Source organism: Amia ocellicauda, chromosome 14 (assembly GCF_036373705.1).
Source record: "Amia ocellicauda isolate fAmiCal2 chromosome 14, fAmiCal2.hap1, whole genome shotgun sequence".
Taxonomy (NCBI): Eukaryota; Metazoa; Chordata; class Actinopteri; order Amiiformes; family Amiidae; genus Amia; species Amia ocellicauda.
The window spans coordinates 6,902,547-6,924,448 of record NC_089863.1 but is presented as its reverse complement, the minus strand read 5'-3'; the positions used below and the strand labels follow the sequence as shown (position 1 = coordinate 6,924,448).

Sequence of the window (21,902 nt, the reverse complement as noted above, 5' to 3'; positions counted from 1 at the left end):
CAGCGACGCACAACGCCCCTGGGTCCACCTGCACTCCATCAGCAAGCGTTCCTCGGGTACTTGGGCCATAAGAAATGAACGTCAGGTGTGCGTCTGTGTGTTTCTGCTCCCAGGTTGCGTGCGCCGCTTGTCCATCCACGACCCCGGTCTTGACCCTGCATCTACGAAACACTGCATTAAGATCCTGTGGGGCCACATTCACAACTGTATACAGACCACTGTGTGTTTTTGGTTCATTTGGATGCCGCCTGGGAGTCTTGCTGAAACCTAGCAAAGTCGTCAACCAGGTCGTTGAAGACGGGCAAAAACATGGCTGCTGGCAGCGGTGGGATTTGAACCCACGCCTCCGAAGAGACTGGAGCCTTAATCCAGCGCCTTAGACCGCTCGGCCACGCTACCCGGGGAAAGGCCCTGTCTTACCGCTTTGTATGTCTGGATGTATGTAAGCATGCATGCACGCATGCATGTATGTATGAAGTTATTGTCATGATGATTTCAATGATCAAATCCTATGCATTTAATCTAGTTTCGTCAAAAGACGTCGATTCAGGTGAAGTCTTGTGTCTGCGTGCAAACAGACTACGAGTCCACTGCGCAGTATGTGCGGGTCACAATACAATCCTTTCGAGCCCGTACAGATTGGGATGTTTTCATGCTTAATGTACTCGGTGCATCTTCAACAGCAGCAAAGGTCAACAGCGCTGTTGAAAATGTTGATACGCAGAAGCGTCCACCACGTGAGACGACTGAAGCAGGTGTGACCGTAGACATCGTACTGTGTGTGGTAACGTGGCCGAGTGGTCTAAGGCGCTTCGTTTAAGCTCCAGTCTCTTTGGAGGCGTGGGTTAGAATCCCACCGTTACCAACTTCCTTTAGCCATTAAAGTCATGGTGCTTTCCTAGTTGCACCTCGTCGTTCCATTTCACACGTTACTTTTCTTGAAATGTACTTTGCATGTCAACGGGGAGCGCTCTCTGCAGACGAGGTGGCCGCGTGGTTAAGGCGATAGACTGCTAATCCATTGTGCTGTGCACGCGTGGGTTCGAATCCCATCCTCGTCGGATCACGGCAGCCTTTTACAGAAGAGCAATGATGCTGCCTCAATAAAGTGTTCATCTCTTTCCATTACGTTGCAATCCTGTTCCGTCCTGTCTCAAAATGTTGTCATTACCCTCGAGTGCAATAGCCGGGGTGGCGGTGTGCATGGTGGGAGATGGCCTGCGAGGGTGCAGGGCGTGTCTGCTTGTTTTGGGTCTTGGGTGGGGGCTGGTGTGGCTGAAATGCCAGCGCTGAATTTTTGGTCCTGGGGCGAGGTATATGAGAAAAGGCCCCACTATCAAGATTTCAAGTGACCACACCACCCTCAATCAATTCCCCGCAAAGCCCAAGTTACTGGTGGGCACTTCAGCAGCCAAAGAGCCACACCTTGGTGCAATTAGAAGATGGAATGAAACGTAAGCAATGACATTAAGATCTACACCTCCATAAAACAAGAGGCAAAGCTCTCACCCTTGGGGAAGGTGCACGTACAGCCCAGATAGCATCAGGAATGTAAAGTTCATGTTTCGGACGGTGTTAATGAGCTCTTCTAATCTCTCATTTTTATTACATTCATCATTCGCTTCTCTCTATTCAATATGGTTGTGTATTTTGGTTGGCATTATATTGCCTTTTATTTTGTGTTTTGATTTGCTTTCACCTCATTGTCTCATTTCTTATTCCCAACTGTTATTATTAAGCTTGCACGTGTGCCTTATTATCATTTGTTTTCGTTTGAGGGAATCAGCGCCGCACAACGCCCCTGGGTCCACCTGCACTCCGCTACACACGCTACCCGGGGAAGGGCCCTGTCTTACCGCTTTGTATGTCTGGATGTATGTAAGCATGCATACACGCATGCATGTATGTATGAAGTTATTGTCATGATGATTTCAATGATCAAATCCTATGCATTTAATCTAGTTTCGTCAAAAGACGTCGATTCAGGTGAAGTCTTGTGTCTGCGTGCAAACAGACTACGAGTCCACTGCGCAGTATGTGCGGGTCACAATACAATCCTTTCGAGCCCGTACAGATTGGGATGTTTTCATGCTTAATGTACTCGGTGCATCTTCAACAGCAGCAAAGGTCAACAGCGCTGTTGAAAATGTTGATACGCAGAAGCGTCCACCACGTGAGACGACTGAAGCAGGTGTGACCGTAGACATCGTGCTGTGTGTGGTAACGTGGCCGAGTGGTCTAAGGCGCTTCGTTTAAGCTCCAGTCTCTTTGGAGGCGTGGGTTAGAATCCCACCGTTGCCAACTTCCTTTAGCCATTAAAGTCATGGTGCTTTCCTAGTTGCACCTCGTCGTTCCATTTCACACGTTACTTTTCTTGAAATGTACTTTGCATGTCAACGGGGAGCGCTCTCGGCAGACGAGGTGGCCGAGTGGTTAAGGCGATGGACTGCTAATCCATTGTGCTGTGCACGCGTGGGTTCGAATCCCATCCTCGTCGGATCACGGCAGCCTCTTACAGAAGAGCAATGATGCTGCCTCAATAAAGTGTTCATCTCTTTCCATTACGTTGCAATCCTGTTCCGTCCTGTCTCAAAATGTTGTCATTACCCTCGAGTGCAATAGCCGGGGTGGCGGTGTGCATGGTGTGAGATGGCCTGCAAGGGTGCAGGGCGTGTCTGCTTGCTTTGGGTCTTGGGTGGGGGCTGGTGTGGCTGAAATGCCAGCGCTGAATTTTTGGTCCTGGGGCGAGGTATATGAGAAAAGGCCCCACTATCAAGATTTCAAGTGACCACACCACCCTCAATCAATTCCCCGCAAAGCCCAAGTTACTGGTGGGCACTTCAGCAGCCAAAGAGCCACACCTTGGTGCAATTAGAACATGGAATGAAACGAAAGCAATGACATTAAGATCTACACCTCCATAAAACAAGAGGCAAAGCTCTCACCCTTGGGGAAGGTGCACGTACAGCCCAGATAGCATCAGGAATGTAAAGTTCATGTTTCGGACGGTGTTAATGAGCTCTTCTAATCTCTCATTTTTATTACATTCATCATTCGCTTCTCTCTATTCAATATGGTTGTGTATTTTGGTTGGCATTATATTGCCTTTTATTTTGTGTTTTGATTTGCTTTCACCTCATTGTCTCATTTCTTATTCCCAACTGTTATTATTAAGCTTGCACGTGTGCCTTATTATCATTTGTTTTCGTTTGAGGGAATCAGCGCCGCACAACGCCCCTGGGTCCACCTGCACTCCGCTACACACGCTACCCGGGGAAGGGCCCTGTCTTACCGCTTTGTATGTCTGGATGTACGTAAGCATGCATGCACGCATGCATGTATGTATGAAGTTATTGTCATGATGATTTCAATGATCAAATCCTATGCATTTAATCTAGTTTCGTCAAAAGACGTCGATTCAGGTGAAGTCTTGTGTCTGCGTGCAAACAGACTACGAGTCCACTGCGCAGTATGTGCGGGTCACAATACAATCCTTTCGAGCCCGTACAGATTGGGATGTTTTCATGCTTAATGTACTCGGTGCATCTTCAACAGCAGCAAAGGTCAACAGCGCTGTTGAAAATGTTGATACGCAGAAGCGTCCACCACGTGAGACGACTGAAGCAGGTGTGACCGTAGACATAGTGCTGTGTGTGGTAACGTGGCCGAGTGGTCTAAGGCGCTTCGTTTAAGCTCCAGTCTCTTTGGAGGCCTGGGTTAGAATCCCACCGTTGCCAGCTTCCTTTAGCCATTAAAGTCATGGTGCTTTCCTAGTTGCACCTCGTCGTTCCATTTCACACGTTACTTTTCTTGAAATGTACTTTGCATGTCAACGGGGAGCGCTGTCGGCAGACGAGGTGGCCGAGTGGTTAAGGCGATGGACTGCTAATCCATTGTGCTGTGCACGCGTGGGTTCGAATCCCATCCTCGTCGGATCACGGCAGCCTTTTACAGAAGAGCAATGATGCTGCCTCAATAAAGTGTTCATCTCTTTCCATTACGTTGCAATCCTGTTCCGTCCTGTCTCAAAATGTTGTCATTACCCTCGAGTGCAATAGCCGGGGTGGCGGTGTGCATGGTGGGAGATGGCCTGCGAGGGTGCAGGGCGTGTCTGCTTGCTTTGGGTCTTGGGTGGGGGCTGGTGTGGCTGAAATGCCAGCGCTGAATTTTTGGTCCTGGGGCGAGGTATATGAGAAAAGGCCCCACTATCAAGATTTCAAGTGACCACACCACCCTCAATCAATTCCCCGCAAAGCCCAAGTTACTGGTGGGCACTTCAGCAGCCAAAGAGCCACACCTTGGTGCAATTAGAACATGGAATGAAACGAAAGCAATGACATTAAGATCTACACCTCCATAAAACAAGAGGCAAAGCTCTCACCCTTGGGGAAGGTGCACGTACAGCCCAGATAGCATCAGGAATGTAAAGTTCATGTTTCGGACGGTGTTAATGAGCTCTTCTAATCTCTCATTTTTATTACATTCATCATTCGCTTCTCTCTATTCAATATGGTTGTGTATTTTGGTTGGCATTATATTGCCTTTTATTTTGTGTTTTGATTTGCTTTCACCTCATTGTCTCATTTCTTATTCCCAACTGTTATTATTAAGCTTGCACGTGTGCCTTATTATCATTTGTTTTCGTTTGAGGGAATCAGCGCCGCACAACGCCCCTGGGTCCACCTGCACTCCGCTACACACGCTACCCGGGGAAGGGCCCTGTCTTACCGCTTTGTATGTCTGGATGTATGTAAGCATGCATGCACGCATGCTTGTATGTATGAAGTTATTGTCATGATGATTTCAATGATCAAATCCTATGCATTTAATCTAGTTTCGTCAAAAGACGTCGATTCAGGTGAAGTCTTGTGTCTGCGTGCAAACAGACTACGAGTCCACTGCGCAGTATTATTCTGCATAAGGTTTAAGTAAAAGTGGACAATGTGTGACACATTTGTCTTTCATGTTTAGCGGGCTTTTCGCACTGCTCTGCCGCGGGGGCTGGGCAGGGTGTCCGGCTATGTTCGCTATTACTACTTTTTTGGTACTTTTTTCTAATGAGTATATTTTGTGGCAGCATTCGTTTTTTGGTAAATGACAACACAACACAGTGACATGTATCAATCTTTTGACTGATGAGACGCATTTTTAGAACGATTCGCACAAGCAATATAGTTTCCTGTCGTATTGAGAGGTTGCCATGTCAGTGGTTATCATTGTAATGGTTGTTATTTTAAAGTGAGATGATAAGAGATGTATTAACGTATGCATGTCTATAGTGTTGAAGGAAAATGTCATTACGAAGAAGATACAACTTTTGTTTTCGGCAACACACCCTCTATCAGGATTAGGGGACCCCCCATGAGCTCTAACCCAATTCGAGCACTGCATCTGCTCATTGTTGCTGCTCTGCGGTGCGTCCTTCCACTCTACTAGCTCATAAATGACGGGCTCTTGAAGGGAAACGCGTATAAACCGTATGCGGTGATGTTCGTTTGGTACTGATGCATGTTTTGCACGTTTTTATGTTGCCGCTGCATTGTGCAGGAAATTGAATGTGTGTCGCCATCGGTGGAAGTTTGCTGCAGCCTATAGGCTTCCCGGGGCTTTTAGAAACCTGCACCTAGAGGTGTGCATTCAATCAGACATGCCATGCTGTGGAGGGGGGAGTTTACGTCTGTTGTTTAGAGGCACCGGGAGATGAATTGTAGTTAAAGAAGAGTTTAGCAGACGAGGTGGCCGAGTGGTTAAGGCGATGGACTGCTAATCCATTGTGCTCTGCACGCGTGGGTTCGAATCCCATCCTCGTCGGCGGATCTGCGTTTTGCACGACATCAAACTCCAAACACAACTTTACAGTGTGTGTTTACAGATCTAAATAGTCATGGTCTATTTTCCAAAGAGCTGCTGCAATCATTCTACAATTGAATTGTATTATTTTCATTATGATATATATTTACATGCAGGCTACCATCATATTTTCTCATTTTCATTCTTGCATTATTATTTTTTTATTAAAAGGTTAACTGGTTTCTCAGAGTGCGGTTTCCATTAGTCCTGGGTAACTACATTTACATTCAGTAGTCTTAAGATTACTTCTTTTCTTATATCAGTTATTATTTTTCCTCACTGAAAACATATTTCTATCACCAGTGTGGACAGAGCATGGTGTGTAGATACGGGGGGTGCCATTTGAATGCATGAAACTCTGAGGCACTGACACGATAAAATGTGAAAAAAGTTGAAGGTGGTGTAGACTTTCTATACGCACTGTACAACATTAGCATGACTTTCAAAAGGGGCAAATTATTTTTCTTTTTTTTTCTAATGGTTGATTAATTTAACATATTCAGCGCAGTTAAACGTTTTAAAGGTGATACAGGTGTATACACCTTGTGATTAACATCAATTAACGGATCACAGATAAACTACAATTTACTAAAATCAAAATTGGAGGGTCGGGGTTACTGGGGGTCTCAAACTTCGAAACGGCCATGCTTCCAAACAGTATGAGATTAAAGGACATTCAAATGATTATATTGCATAAAATAAGCATTCGCCGCTAGATGGCACTATTCGCAAAATAAAGCGCTCAACCGATGTATTGAAAATTCTCTCTCCCTTTCCCTCTCCCTCTCCCTCTCTCTCTCTCTTCATGTTCCTCAGTCTGAGCCCTGGTGACACTTGTTTTATTCCCCTGACCGTGAACAATCTCTGCGGTCTGTGCGATCCAGATACTTAACCACTTCCCATTGAACACCAGGCGCTTTTGTTTAAAATGGGGAATTAAGCAAATGCTGTTAAATCGCACGACTTTTCGCACGTCAAATACATCAAGACGACCAGTGATCAGCGATAGACAATAGAAAAAAACCAGTACAATATAACAAAAACACCATTCAGAATAACCCTTTTAAGTACAATGCACGATCTATTTTGAATGGAGTAGTAGAATTAGAGTAAACAGTACTAGTATGCATTTCTTAGTAGTAGTAATGGTATTATTTCTGATCGGGAGTCGAATGGATACCTGCGCATTTATTAAAACTATTGCGCCTCTTAATAGTCCGGAGTATATATTTTTTCCAAATTCCCCATGACCCCCAGCCTCTCTTTATTCACTTGCACTTACCTATCAAGCCTGTCAATATCGCCTGCTTTGAGCCCCCACCCAGCCCCGTCTGCACTTGAATCATCCCTCAGCAGGAGCTCGCTGTATTTTGACCCTGGCGATAGTTTAATTTATGTCCAATAGCACTTATACGTTTGTAATGTCCTCCTGGATCCTTGTGAAGTGTTGCGTGCCATGTGTGTGTTTTATGACCCATGCTAATCGCCTTCGGGACTGCTGAGAGATCATAACGATCACGAAGATGTTATACCAGTAGCATTAGTTGCAGATGGAGGGAGATTACTTGAACACATGCTTTGCTAACGGCAGAAAGTCTCTTCCTCCCAGTGCCATGCGGGTTTGTGTATCCCAATGCCAGCCCCCCTCCTAATCCACAGTCCCGGGCTATAACCGGGAGCCGTTAAGCCGCTCATGCTGGGGAGGTTATCCTGGGCCATCTGGGAGACCAAACCAAAACCTGGTACATTATCTATTGCGTACCTGGTACCTGGTATCTTATCTAGTGTGGATTTGTAATCAGTATAAAGTATTGCTATAAAATACGATGACGGACATGTTTTTTTTACTCATATGACATGTTAATAATACATAAACATATTTAATTCAGTGTTTAATCTGATTTTCTGTTATATGTGTACTGTAAATATGTCTGCAGCATAGTTACAATACTGTAAAATCTGTTACATTTACAGTGAGGGAAAAAAGTATTTGATCCCCTGCTGATTTTGTACGTTTGCCCACTGACAAATAAATGATCAGTCTATAATTGTAATGGTAGGTGTATTTTAACAGTGAGGGACAGAATAACAACAAAAAAATCAGGAAAAACGCATTTCAAAAAAGTTATAAATTGATTTGCATGTTAATGAGGGCTACAAGACCATCGCCAAGCAGCTTGGTGAGAAGGTGACAACAGTTGGTGCGATTATTCACAAATGGAAGAAACACAAAATAACTGTCAGTCTCCCTCGGTCTGGGGCTCCATGCAAGATCTCACCTCGTGGAGTTTCAATGATCATGAGAACGGTGAGGAATCAGCCCAGAACTACACGGGAGGATCTTGTTAATGATCTCAAGGCAGCTGGGACCATAGTCACCAAGAAAACAATTGGTAACACACTACGCCGTGAAGGACTGAAATCCTGCAGCGCCCGCAAGGTCCCCCTGCTCAAGAAAGCACATGTACAGGCCCGTCTGAAGTTTGCCAATGAACATCTGAATGATTCAGAGGAGAACTGGGTGAAAGTGTTGTGGTCAGATGAGACCAAAATCGAGCTCTTTGGCATCAACTCAACTCGCCGTGTTTGGAGGAGGAGGAATGACCCCAAGAACACCATCCCCACCGTCAAACATGGAGGTGGAAACATTATGCTTTGGGGGTGTTTTTCTGCTAAGGGGACAGGACAACTGCACCGCATCAAAGGGACGATGGACGGGGCCATGTACCGTCAAATCTTGGGTGAGAACCTCCTTCCCTCAGCCAGGGCATTGAAAATGGGTCGTGGATGGGTATTCCAGCATGACAATGACCCAAAACACACAGCCAAGGCAACAAAGGAGTGGCTCAAGAAGAAGCACATTAAGGTCCTGGAGTGGCCTAGCCAGTCTCCAGACCTTAATCCCATAGAAAATCTGTGGAGGGAGCTGAAGGTTCGAGTTGCCAAACGTCAGCCTCGAAACCTTAATGACTTGGAGAGGATCTGCAAAGAGGAGTGGGACAAAATCCCTCCTGAGATGTGTGCAAACCTGGTGGCCAACTACAAGAAACATCTGACCTCTGTGATTGCCAACAAGGGTTTTGCCACCAAGTACTAAGTCGAAGGGGTCAAATACTTATTTCCCTCATTAACATGCAAATCAATTTATAAGGTTTTTTTAAATGCATTTTTCTGGATTTTTGTTGTTGTTATTCTGTCTCTCACTGTTAAAATACACCTACCATTAAAATTATAGACTGATCATTTCTTTGTCAGTGGGCAAACGTACAAAATCAGCAGGGGATCAAATATTTTTTTCCCCCACTGTAAGTCAGTGTATCAGAAAGGGCAAAGTCAAGATCTTATGCCAGTAGTTTACAGATTGATAATTGGATTTAATGTTAAGGTTGAATAATGTGGATGTTTTCTATGATGGGACAAAATGCCCCAAATAGGCCTGTTGCCCGTCTTTCTATATTGGTGTTTGAACCAATTTGAGTATTAAAACAAACATTTCCCACAATGCATAGCTCTATTGTCATTTAAACACTACCATCATATTAAGCACAATTTATTAATAATAACTGTGGCATCCAAGTTTAGTCTGTGTTTATTAGCCATTATTATTATTTATTTATTTATTTATTTATTAGCAGACGCCCTTATCCAGGGCAACTTACAAAATATAAGCGCAATATAAAGTGCAAAAATACAGTGCAGTTCAAGGCATAAAACATTACAAATTTCAATTTACATAATACAGTGCAATTCAAAGCATAATAGATTTTATGAATTCCAATTTGCCCAAGTGTATACAATATATCAGTCTTACATCCTGGATTGTAAAAGCCAAGTGTGGACAAGATGTTAGGTCACAGTCAAGGGCAAAGGGAAAGGCAGCAGAGGGGAAATCAAAATATGAGTACTAGCAGTGCAAGGCAAGTAGTATGATAAAACATTGTACAGTGTTATCTTACAGGAGAATGAATGACTAAATTACAGGTACAGTCTGAAAATATGTGTTTTGAGTAAGCACCAGAAGGAGGTCAAGGACTCTGCTGTTATGACTTCAGTGGGAAGGTCATCCACCATGTTCCATCATATGGGGAGAATGTCTTAATTGGTAATTATGGGGTTCAGATAAAGTCAGCTTTATTGAAAATGACCGTGTGCCTCATTAGCCACAAGCACGCAGTTCCAGAGCTCCCTAAGCAGGCTTCTGATAGTATAGTATATTATACTCTCTGTCCCTTCCTTACCACCTACTCGTCTCAGCTGCTCGTCCAGACCCTGGTCCTCACCCGCCTGGATTACTGCCGCTCCCTACTGGCCGGCCGTCCTGCCTGCATCTGCTCCCTGCCTGCTCCAGCTCAACCAGAACTGGGCTGCTGATCTGGTGGTCTGGTGTCCCACATGCTGCCCCACGACTGTGCTCCCTCCACCGGCACCAGATCTCGGCCGGCATCCAGGTCCAGACTTTGGCCCTAATCTACAGTTGCTTCGACCAGACTGTACCCAGCTACCTACAGACTCTCATCTCTCCTTGCACTCCGTCCAGACCTCTCTGGTCCTCTAGGTTGTCTGTTTATTGTATGTTTTACTGATTGTATTACTGTACTGTGTAAGGTTTTGAAATGTGTATATGTAAACTGTGATATTAAGCTGATGATAAGGGTGTCTGTTATGAATAAATACATACATATTATTAAAGTCTACCTCTGTGGAAGTGAAATTGCATGTACTGCTTTGTTAAGTCATAGAAAATGTAGATAAAACAAGGAACTACACAACAGCACTATGTAATCACCGGATGGTAATGAGTTCTGTATTTTTGTTTTTATTTGATTCTTGTACACATAAAATAAAGTACTGCATTAGGCTATAAATTGCAAACAGCAGGAGGGTCAATGTTTTTATTAGACTTGATGTATGTTGATTTACCATGCATACAGTTGATGATTAACACATATGGTGTCTGCTGCTTGTTAACCGTGGCCCAGACCCAATCCAATATTCAACCAACCATCAAATTGCAAATTACAAACTTCTACCCACTTGAGGATTTCTTTCAAAGTAGTAGAATATGGCTTCTGACAATAAAAACTCCACCGTATACATGTGTAAATAATTTACTGAAATGAAAGGATGCTGATCTGATAAGATACAGCCAAAATTTTGAAATTACACTTATTGTTTTATTAGTAAGTACTTTTGATTGACCTAGGACATTAAAGTGTGGTTTGTTTATCTGGTATCGATATCAGAAGAAATAATAATTGCTGAATAAAGTAGTGTTATCTAGTGACCCCATACATATAACCCACAGCGGTCAAGTTACCACAATACTTTAACTAATAGAAACTCAGATTAGCAGTGAGGTTGATCTGCATGAATTGACCTTGAGGCTGTTTTATACAGATACAGTGAGGGAAAAAAGTATTTGATCCCCTGCTGATTTTGTACGTTTGCCCACTGACAAAGAAATGATCAGTCTATAATTTTAATGGTAGGTGTATTTTAACAGTGAGAGACAGAATAACAACAACAAAATCAAGAAAATCATTAACATGCAAATCAATTTATAACTTTTTTGAAATGCATTTTTCTGGATTTTGTTGTTGTTATTCTGTCTCTCACTGTTAAAATACACCTACCATTAAAATTATAGAGTGATTATTTCTTTGTCAGTGGGCAAACATACAAAATCAGCAGGGGATCAAATACTTTTTTCCCTCACTGTATAGGTTTATTCAAAACGTAAATAGACAATATGTATTTGCAAAGATAGGACAGAGAAAAGCAGGGTGGATCATATTAAAAGTGAGATTGAGATGAGATCTATCCAATACTCAAGTTTTGAGGCACACAACATGTAAAATCACAAACAAGAATTATGATTACACTAGCCGTTCCTACAAGTTAGATCTCATGCACTAGGTTTTATGTAACCGTGATTTAGCTAATTCTTGACTAGTACACAAAATATACTACCTGTGTGGTTTACTGAGATTCAGTTATGCAGATAGTCAAAAGCGGGGAGGGCTGGCAGACTGCGTCGACTTGAGGATAGTTGCAAAGCTTTCAGGTTTTTGGTGGAAACTTCTGATTGGTCAGGTTTGGGTAATAAAATGAAATTTGAACCGAAGCAGTCTTTGCCATTCCTCTCCCTTGATTCCTACAGGATGTGTATTGGGGTGTGATGGCTTTGAGGAATGTGAAAAATGGTTCAAATGTTACCTAGAGTTTCTAACTCTCTATATTTTCAAGTTTTACTTCTATCAATTACATTTTCAATTCCCTTAAAGCATGACCTTACAGTTGATACCAAACAAGCCAGGTGTTCTTTCTCGGTAATGTTAAATTTGAGTATTTTAGGAATCCCGGCGGGGGGCTGGTCTGATGCCCATGTCAGTGGAGGATCAATTAGGATGTGTGAATAATTCTCTTACCGAATGTTAATGTTGTGTTGTATGTGAAATATAAATGGTCCAATGGTTGTTTTAGCTAATGCTCTTTCTTTTAAGGCCAAACATGGCTTGAGCATGTTTTGGTTCTGAGGTAGAATTACTTAAGTGTCATTAAGTTAGGTTTAAGTCACCTTTTCTTGTTTGTTATTAAACTGAAGGAGAAGCTGGGTAACACTTCTCTTAGCAGCATGTAGTTGTATTTGAGTTTGTTGCTCTGGTTTATGGAATGTATAAAGTACCTTGTCTGTGTTTCACAAAACAAATATTTAATTTGAATTTGGTGCTAGTCTCTGTGGAGATGGGGCATGACAGTCCATATGTCAGTTTGTCGTACTTTGGTGAGCACAGGCCTGTGTCGTAAAACACAGAACTTCAAAGCTGTCTCCTGACCTTTACCACAATCCTACATTTCTCAGTTAAGAAGGTACATGAATCTGTGTATATATTTTCCAAAATAAGGTTGCATGACTTACACAAGATGGGAATCTACTTTCACTGGGAGGCACTTAAACAATCACAATGCCTTTATTAATGAGCCAAACTCAGGCCGGTGGAAATAAGTAAGTCAGATAAAGGAAGCAAAAAGAAGGTAGGAGTATAGAAATAAAGCAAATGAGTGAAAGAGAGGAAATATAAGAAGGGTGAGAAGGGGGAACAGGAAAAAGGTACAGGGGTGAGAGAAACCATAAAAAAGACATTGTTTTTTGTTTCGTTATATTAATTGATTTTGGTGATGATTATTATTACTACTATGACTACTACTACTACTATCCTCCTCCTCCTCCTAATAATAATTATAATAACCATAATAATGCAACTACTAACACAGTAACACAGTGCAAAACTTTGGGAACGCTTTAAAATCATGTTGAGATTCTTTACAAAGATTTAAAATGCTTTGTTTAACTGTACAGATTTTTTATTATTAACGTGTATCCAGATTTCAGCTGTTCCTTTTACTGCTGCAGCTCTACAGCTACCACAAGGCCTACTACTACTCCTACAACTCAGAGGTCTTATTTTGCATAATTGTTTATGTATTTCTTGCCGTGTGTTGAGTCTACTTAAAGCAGTCAACGGGGACAGTAATCCAAACAAGTGTTTCACTGTCACCATCTAATGTCAGCAGTGATTGCACAATGTATCGGAGCCCTCCCAGTTGCTCAATGGGGGAGAGACAAAATTATGTGGGAACTCAAAGGAGTATTGTAGGCATGTAGATTTATTCCAAATTAGTGTTGTAATATAACAGGATGCACCAAAAATCAAAGTAAGCACAAATAAGTCAAAACAAACTACAGAACAAATATAAACATATTCAGGACTCTCTGTAACAAAAAACGAAATGTAACTGAAAATACATTCACAAAACAGTAAACAGATACATACTTTAGTCTTAACAGAAACCTGCGTAGTTTGTATAAAGGAGGAAGTTTAATGAAGCATCCAGCTCACTTAAACCCCATTCACACTGAAACAATTGCCAGCAATTTGCCGGCATATTGTTGCTGGCAAGGTCTGTGTGAATGGGTCATTGCCAACAAATCGTTGCCGATTGAATCACGAGTTCAAGTCAACACCTTGAACTTGTGATTCATCAGACCAGGCCACCTTCTTCCATTGCTCCGTGGTCCAGTTCTGAAGCTCACGTGCCCATTGTAGGCGCTTTCGGCAGTGGACAGGGGTCAGCATGGGCACCCTGACTGGTCTGCGGCTACGCAGCCCCATACGCAACAAACTGCGATGCACTGTGTGTTCTGACACCTTTCTATCAGAACCAGCATTCACTTTTTCAGCAATTTGAGCTACAGTAGCTCGTCTGTTGGATCGGACCACACGGGCCAGCCTTTGCTGCCCACATGCATCAATGAGCCTTGGCCGCCCATGACCCTGTCGCCGGTTCACCGCTTTTCCTTCCTTGGATCACTTTTGAAAGGTACTGACCACTGCAGACCAGGAACACCCCACAAGAGCTGCAGTTTTGGAGATGTTCTGACCCAGTCGTCTAGACATCACAAGTAATGTTAAAATAAAATCAACTTAAACTTAAAAGTATTACATTCTCCCAATAACCGATATTCCACTGCTTACAATTATACTCCCCATAGATAAAATTTGCCCTTGCCTGCCCCTGCCTTTAAATATAAAATATAATATGATGCCCTTGGCATTGCACAGCCCCAAGACAAGTAAGTCAACTTCTGTAATGTAAACATAAATAAATTAAAGAAAATAAATGGAAACATGTACATGTTGTTGTTTGAACCTGATTTAACAAGATCTTAATTAAAATGTAACACAAATAAACTTAATGAAATGACCAATTTTAATTATAAAATGAGGCGTTTAAGATGGCTTCGTGAGGAGCAAGTTCACCTCCTCATACACGCAAACATCCCCAATTGGCAAAGTCCTTGAGCCTCACTCTCCAAGCACCACTTTCTCAATTTGTTTTTAATTACGTGCCACAAATCAATAAATCCTGGCTAATTACAGAGGTCGACGACGTTGCACGGATTAGTCGGGACTAGCCAGGCAGCCAGATGGGAACCCGGAAGAAGGAAGGAGAGGAACAGTAAGTGGCGGGTGGGATGAGGGCACAGACTCTAGAGAGGTGGTAATAGTTTACACATGTGCTGCACTGATGTCTGGTTGAAGAGTCATTAGAAACACGATCCAGCCCCATCTGCTATTGAGTCTTTCTATTACCCCGGGCCAGTAACACATACACAGGCAAGTCCTGACACACAGACACACAGAGAGTCAAATCCTGACAACTAGAATCACACACACCCACAGAGTCAAGTCCTGACACACAGAATCACACACACACACCTTCTCTGTCACACACACTCGGCTGGAGAAAAGCACACTGCACAGAAATCCCCACACATACACTCAATGCTAAGTGTGGTGCCAACCTTTCTTCTGGTACTAGCGGAACCACTGGACGGGTAGCTGTTTGGTAGAGAAGAGCATCAGGTTTTTTTCTTTATTAATTTTGTGGTGGGAATAAAATGCTACATTTACACATTGTTATGAATTGATTGTTATGATTTTAAAAATTGGAAGTTGGTTGCAAAGTGATTAATCTGTGGTAATGTTTCTACGTTTTTCTACGTTTCTACACTCACTACATTTACTGTAATAAACCCCCTGTGGATGAAATTAATTAAGTTACCTTAATGAGGTTTTACGTTTCCCTGCAAAACAACTTCTCAGTTTGAAAATCATTCAGTCATTTTGCAATTCCTTGCAGATTGTCTTTAATAGCAAGTAACATGCGTTGTTACGTCTCATGTTCAAAGTTCTAAACATTGGAATGTTGTTGTTGTTGCTGTTGTTATTATTATTACAACAATAATACAAATAATAATCATCATCATCATCATCATATAGTATAGTATTACTCTACACTTGCTATAGTATAGTATTGCTTTCCTGGAGACAGTCCCACATAGAAAGGGTTTGAGAAATTGCAACTCCAGTCTTCCTTTCCAAAGATGCCTTATTTTCTAACGGTATCACACAGCAGCCCTCGGGTTGGTTTACTCCACATTACCTCCCAGGGATCTGAAACACTTGAGGCAGAAAGCCAATGCATGAGAGTGCTGAAAGCTGAACCCATGAGACGAGCACATCTGATAAAGCTGCCCGCCTCCTTCGGCTGAGGCCCGAAGGCCAAGTAATTCAATTGAGCTAATTCTATTGACCTCGGTGGGGCTGATTCAGTTAGACTGACTAATAAGCGTCCCCCTTTTTATGTGGATCACAGATTATAAAACAGCTATAGTGGACGTGGGGAGGGCAGCAGAGAATGCACTGAGGCATAGAGATTATATCAAGGGCTTGGATATGTGGATACGGGCAGCAGGGAAAGTTTCCTGAGATTGCTGCTGCTGGACAGTGTGCACTGATAGCCCTGCACTGGAAAAGGCGAGCTAATGGACCGGATGGGGGTTGGGGGCATGAATTAATCAGAGAGAGGAAGGACTTGAGTTACAGCAACAGACCCAGAGACGCAACACAATACTGTGTGGATACAATGGGCCACTGTTTCAAAAGGTCACGGCACCTTTCCCTTGATCTCCACATGTTCTGCCGCTCAGTTTCCCAGCAGACCCTCAGTTATTTCCTCCTAATTGGGGTTTCAGATCAACCCTTTAGCTGTCGGAGAGGGTAAAAGTTACGCAAACTGTTACGTCCTGCGTTGCAATGTCCTGAAAAGGGGCCATAACGTGCCTGGCGGGCGTTGCATTCAGACTGAACAGAAACCGATGCTCAGTATTGTAAAGTAATTTAACAGTCCAAGTTGCCACGCGTAATTTCCCAAACATTGCACAATGCACACAATTTTTACAGGGGGTTAGGATATCACCACCAGCTATTAGCAGACTTAGGGCCCCGATAAGGCAAGGGGCCCCCTAATATGGGGGATCAACATTTTTTGTGGAAATATTTTGTACTCAGGGGCATGGAAGGGAAAAGAGAACCTGACAGCTTCTTTGTTTTGTTTTAGTTCTAGTTTTTGGGAGTTGGGAGATTCTTTACACTTTTTAGAATCCAAATCAACAAAAAAGGCTTTGGTAATCGTTTCTGGGGCTTCGCTTTTGCACCAGGCAATAGTTCAGGCCTGCTACAGTGTCTGAGCCTCTTCAACAATAACCAGGCAGCGAATTCCACAGTGCGGGTGAGATGGAGGTGAAGGGAAATTCAGACCTTTGCAGTTATTTCCACGGTCCAGGTTTGTTGGCGGGGAGCCTGAGCAGGTCCCATGCTGCCGTCTCTTCAGGGGGTGTTCATGTCACTCTGCTGAACTGTTGAAAGGGGGGGGAGTCAGATGCAGGAAGGATAAGCCGGAGTCACTTTGTTGTGCTGAGCCGAGGGGGTCCATGTAGCCTCGTGATGTGACTGGAGACCCCTGAGCACTGGGAGCCACTGAATGAATGGCACTTTTGTTCTTAGGGGGAACAAAATGTATAAGAGAGAATGGAAAGGAGATGGGGGGGGGGAGGCGATGCAATATTACCAGTAATGAGTAGGCCTACAGTTTTGTTTTTTGTACAGTAGTTGAGACTGAGAAAGAGAGACAAAGTAGAGGGAGAGGAGAAAAGTTGTGCACATGTAATCCACAAATATATACAGTACTGTGCCAAAGTTTTAGGCAAGTGTGAAAAAATGCTGTAAAGTAACAATGCTTTCAAAAATAGACATGTTAATAGATTATATTTATCAATTAACTAAATGCAAAGTGAGTGAACAGAAGAAAAATCTACATCAAATAATTGGTGTGACCACCCTTTGCCTTCAGAACAGCATCAATTCTTCTAGGTAAAAGTCAGGGATTTTGTAGGCATATAGTCAGGTGTATGATTAAACAATTATACCAAACAGGTGCTAATGATCATCAATTCAATATGTAGGTTGAAACACAATCATGAACTGAAACAGAAACAGCTGTGTAGGAAGAATAAAACTGGGTGAGGAACAGCCAAACTCAGCTAACAAGGTGAGGTTGCTGAAGACAGTTTACTGTCAAAAGTCATACACCATGGCAAGACTGAGCACAACAACAAGACACAAGGTAGATATACTGCATCAGCAAGGTCTCTCCCAGGCAGACATTTCAAGGCAGACAGGGGTTTCCAGATGTGCTGTCCAAGCTCTTTTGAAGAAGTACAAAGAAACGGGCAATGTTGAGGACCGTAGACGCAGTGGTCGGACAAGGAAACTTACTGCAGCAGATGAAAGACACATCATGCTTACTTCCCTTCGCAATCGGATGTGCCATCAGCTCAGAATTGGCAGAAAACAGTGGGACCCTGGTACACCCATCTACTGTCCGGAGAAGTCTGGTCAGAAGTGACCTTCATGGAAGACTTGCAGACAAAAAGCCATAACTCTGTCGTGGCAACAAGGCCAAGCAAATAAACTATGCACGAAAACACAGGAACTTGGGTGCAGAAAAATGGCAGCAGATGCTCTGGACTGATGAGTCAAAATGTGAAATATTTGGCTGTAGCAAAAGGCAGTTTGTTCGCCGAAGGGCTGGAGAGCGGTACATGAATGAGTGTCTGCAGGCAACAGTGAAGCATGGTGGAGGTTCCTCGGGGCTGCATTTCTGCAAATGGAGTTGGGGATTTGGTCAGAATGAATGGCCTCCTCAATGCTGAGAAGTACAGGCAGATACTTATCCATCATGTAATACCATCAGGGAGGCATCTGATTGGCCCCAAATTTATTCTGCAGCATGAAAACGACCCCAAACATACAGCGACAGTCATTAAGAACTATCTTCAGCATAAAGAAGAACAAGGAGTCCTGGAAGTGATGGTTGGCCCCCACAGGGGTCCATGTCAATTCGTCCCTGTCAATTCGTCCCGCAACAGTTCATCCTCGTGTCAATTCACCCCCCTCATTATACGTTCTCCACTTGAGCATTTGTAACCATGAGTGCATTCACTTATTGTAGAGCCAAAGAACATGCATATGTGTATATATAATGTACAGGCTATATATATATATATATATATATACACACAACTATTTTGTATTATTTATTATGTATGTTTAAAGTTTTATACAATTAGTCATGACAGCTGGCAGCAACAGTTGAAGGCTACTTAAAATAGGTTTCATTTTATACTTGTATAGCTGTTGTGGTTAGGGAACAGCACAGTGAACCTGGCCACCTGGGTATCAGAGTAGAACGAACAATTAGTGCTTACTTATTATTGATTTCCTACATTAAGTTTGGCTGAATTCGAATAAAGATCCACTCTAACTGGATATTAATGAGTGAATTTGCCTTGCTGTCTGATTTGCTACTAGTTCATGTTCCCTTGAATCGTGTTATTGAAACGCAATTTTAATTAGGAGAATTTAAAATCCTTATTAATCGCCTTCTAATTGTTCGTTCTACTCTGAAACTGTTTAACTCCAGGAAATTATATATTTAAAAAATAATTATAATAAAGTACACATAAGAAAATAACAAGCACTGATCAGGAATAAATCTAAAAACTTTTGCACAGTACTCTACATACATTTCTTAACCTTATGTATTTATTATTATTATTATTATTATTATTATTATTATTATTATTATTATTATTATTAAATAAAGTGTGTGTGCGTGTGTGTGTGTGAGAGAGACAGAGACAGAGAGAGAGAGAGAGAGAGAGAGAGACGATCACACAGTTGATCACAATATTACGGTCAGACTTGTGTCCATATATATCTGCTTGTAGACCAAGGCAAAAAAGTGGAATTTGAAGAATGGAGTTTCAGCAGTATGTTGGCCTTCTGGGCTCATTTTGAGAATAATTGCACCCCCTCAGACACCCCCTTTATTTCCTGTTGTTCCAGCACTTATATAGATAAAAATCAAAGCAACTAGCAGAACATTAAGGGAGGATTGTATTGCAACCATGTGTTTGTGTTTAAAGTGTTAATGATCTTGACAATGAATGAGAGGTTCCCCCACACTCTGAAGTGATCATAAGAACATAAGAGCATAAGAAAGTTTACAAACAAGTGTAGGCCATTCTACCCATGGAATAAATCTGGTTGCTCTCCTCTGAACTGTCTCTATAGCAGCAATATCTTTCTTGAAGTGTGGAGCCCAGAACTGTCCACAGTATCCAGATGAGATCTAACTAGTGCATTGTACAGTCTGAACATTACTGCCCTTGTTCTCAATTCTACACTTTTGACAATATACCCTAGCTTTCTGTTTGCCTTTTTTATTGATTCCCCACACTGTTTGGATGGGGAAAGTGAGGAGTCCACGTAGACTCCTAGGTCTTTCTCATGCGTTACTTCATCTAGTTCTGTTCCTCCCATAGTGTAATTATAGTGGACATTTTTGTTACCTGCATGTATTACCTTGCACTTGTCCACATTGAATTTCATCTGCCAGGTGTCGGCCCACAACTGAATAGTCACTTTGAATAACCTGTGCTGCAGAGATTGTATCTGCTGAGCCACCTGTTTTAGTATCATCAACTTTAAGTGAATAACCTGAAATGGTACTAAGGTAAGCAATAAACTTTTTTTTTTTAAGTTTAGGTTAGCAAAAACTGAAAAGTAATGTGCATTTCAGTTATATACTGTGTTACTACACCCTGTTAAGCATTATTTGGCAGTGTTGCGCACAGCGATCGGATTTCAAATAGGCTTGTTTTGTTCAGAACAACCTAACGATTAATTAATTCAGTATATATTATTTGATGTTCTATCAAACACAGAGAAGTTCAGATCCAATTATGTAAAACCATTGTGTATTAGTACACTGTAAACAGAGTTTTCCATCTTGACATTCTGAGCTCTCTATGGGTGTGTGTTGCTTCTACCAAAACGTGGATGGTCTTGTTTTTATCAGTGGACTGTCTGGTTCCAGAATGTGTCATAATTGTCAATATTTTCTGAAATTATGTATATCCCGCCACCCCCCATTTTAGAATCCGGTGGGGGGGGACAGATCAGATTTGCACATCAGAGAATGCTTCACATCGTTAGAAAGCTGAGAGTCTCAACTTTCATGGGATACCAAACACTTGGCAAACAACACAAGAGTGAAGAGTACAAATTGGGATTAAAGAGAATCACACAGATTTGGTGCCCTTTTAAGGGTACCGGAGGGGTTTGTCAGTTTAAGGGGTTAAATTTTGTTAAACAAAATGATCCCATGATTTTTTTTTATCTCAAATTGTTTGAGATTGTTTGTTGTATGTGTTAATTTCAGATTACATTGAGACATTAAACTGCATAAATTTCAATTAAAAATGAAAAAAATAGGTGTTCTAAAACTTTCAACCGGTAGTGTATATGGCATGTATTTTATTTTTTAATATATCAATATGTTCCAAGTGTAAAGCATTTATACCTGCACCTTTCATATCTTATCTAAATTATAGTATTTTTTAAAACCCATTAAAGTATTGTAAACATGACAATCCAGTGCATGGGTACAACATGTGTTGTCAATAAGCATGCAGCACCTAGAGTCAGGAACACATTAGATACGCATTCAACAAACCAAGTACGTTAGCACAATGTCCCTAAGGGCACAGCACATGCATTTGAAAGAGAACAAACACACTATATAGACTACTCGTTTTCACGGGATTGTCCAAGAGGAATACAGCACAAAAATGAGAGTAAAGTGCCAATGCTTTGAGTGTTAGAGGCTGTTACGAGTTGTTTGTAACACATCTGGGAAAAGCGAGTAGCGAGCTGCGAGTCAACATGTGAGCACACCACGATCACTGTTCTGGGTGTAATATGCAAAACAACTCTTGCAAAGGTGTCAACCGAAACCAATGGCAAACTGCTTCTTTTATATATTGGTTTAAAAGTTCAACATAATTAATATTGAAACATACTGCAGTAGCTATAACTTGCTTTACAGTTAATACACTCGATCTTAAGCAGGTCTGCAGACTCCCAACAACTTAATTATAAGCAAATGGGTTGAATGGCCGCCCAGTTTGACTGTCATTATTATTATTATTATTATTATTATTATTATTATTATTATTATTAGGCATATTACTGTTATTGTTGTTTTGATTTACTTTGTTTTATTTTGGTTGCACAAAACAA

At 42.0% G+C, this 21,902-nt stretch overlaps 5 non-coding genes across 5 annotated transcripts; 4 read left to right on the top strand and 1 right to left on the bottom strand.

Moving 5' to 3' along the window:
- Positions 1–317: 317 nt before the first annotated feature.
- trnal-aag (transfer RNA leucine (anticodon AAG)) lies at positions 318–399 on the bottom strand. The gene has a single exon. It is a non-coding gene; the product is annotated as a tRNA-Leu (tRNA).
- A 580-nt stretch (positions 400–979) lies between these two features.
- Positions 980–1,061, top strand: trnas-gcu (transfer RNA serine (anticodon GCU)). Its single transcript has one exon. It is a non-coding gene; the product is annotated as a tRNA-Ser (tRNA).
- A 1,354-nt stretch (positions 1,062–2,415) lies between these two features.
- trnas-gcu (transfer RNA serine (anticodon GCU)) lies at positions 2,416–2,497 on the top strand. Its single transcript has one exon. It is a non-coding gene; the product is annotated as a tRNA-Ser (tRNA).
- A 1,354-nt stretch (positions 2,498–3,851) lies between these two features.
- trnas-gcu (transfer RNA serine (anticodon GCU)) lies at positions 3,852–3,933 on the top strand. The gene has a single exon. It is a non-coding gene; the product is annotated as a tRNA-Ser (tRNA).
- Positions 3,934–5,729: 1,796 nt separating this feature from the next.
- On the top strand, positions 5,730–5,811 carry trnas-gcu (transfer RNA serine (anticodon GCU)). Its single transcript has one exon. It is a non-coding gene; the product is annotated as a tRNA-Ser (tRNA).
- The last annotated feature ends 16,091 nt before the right edge of the window (positions 5,812–21,902 follow it).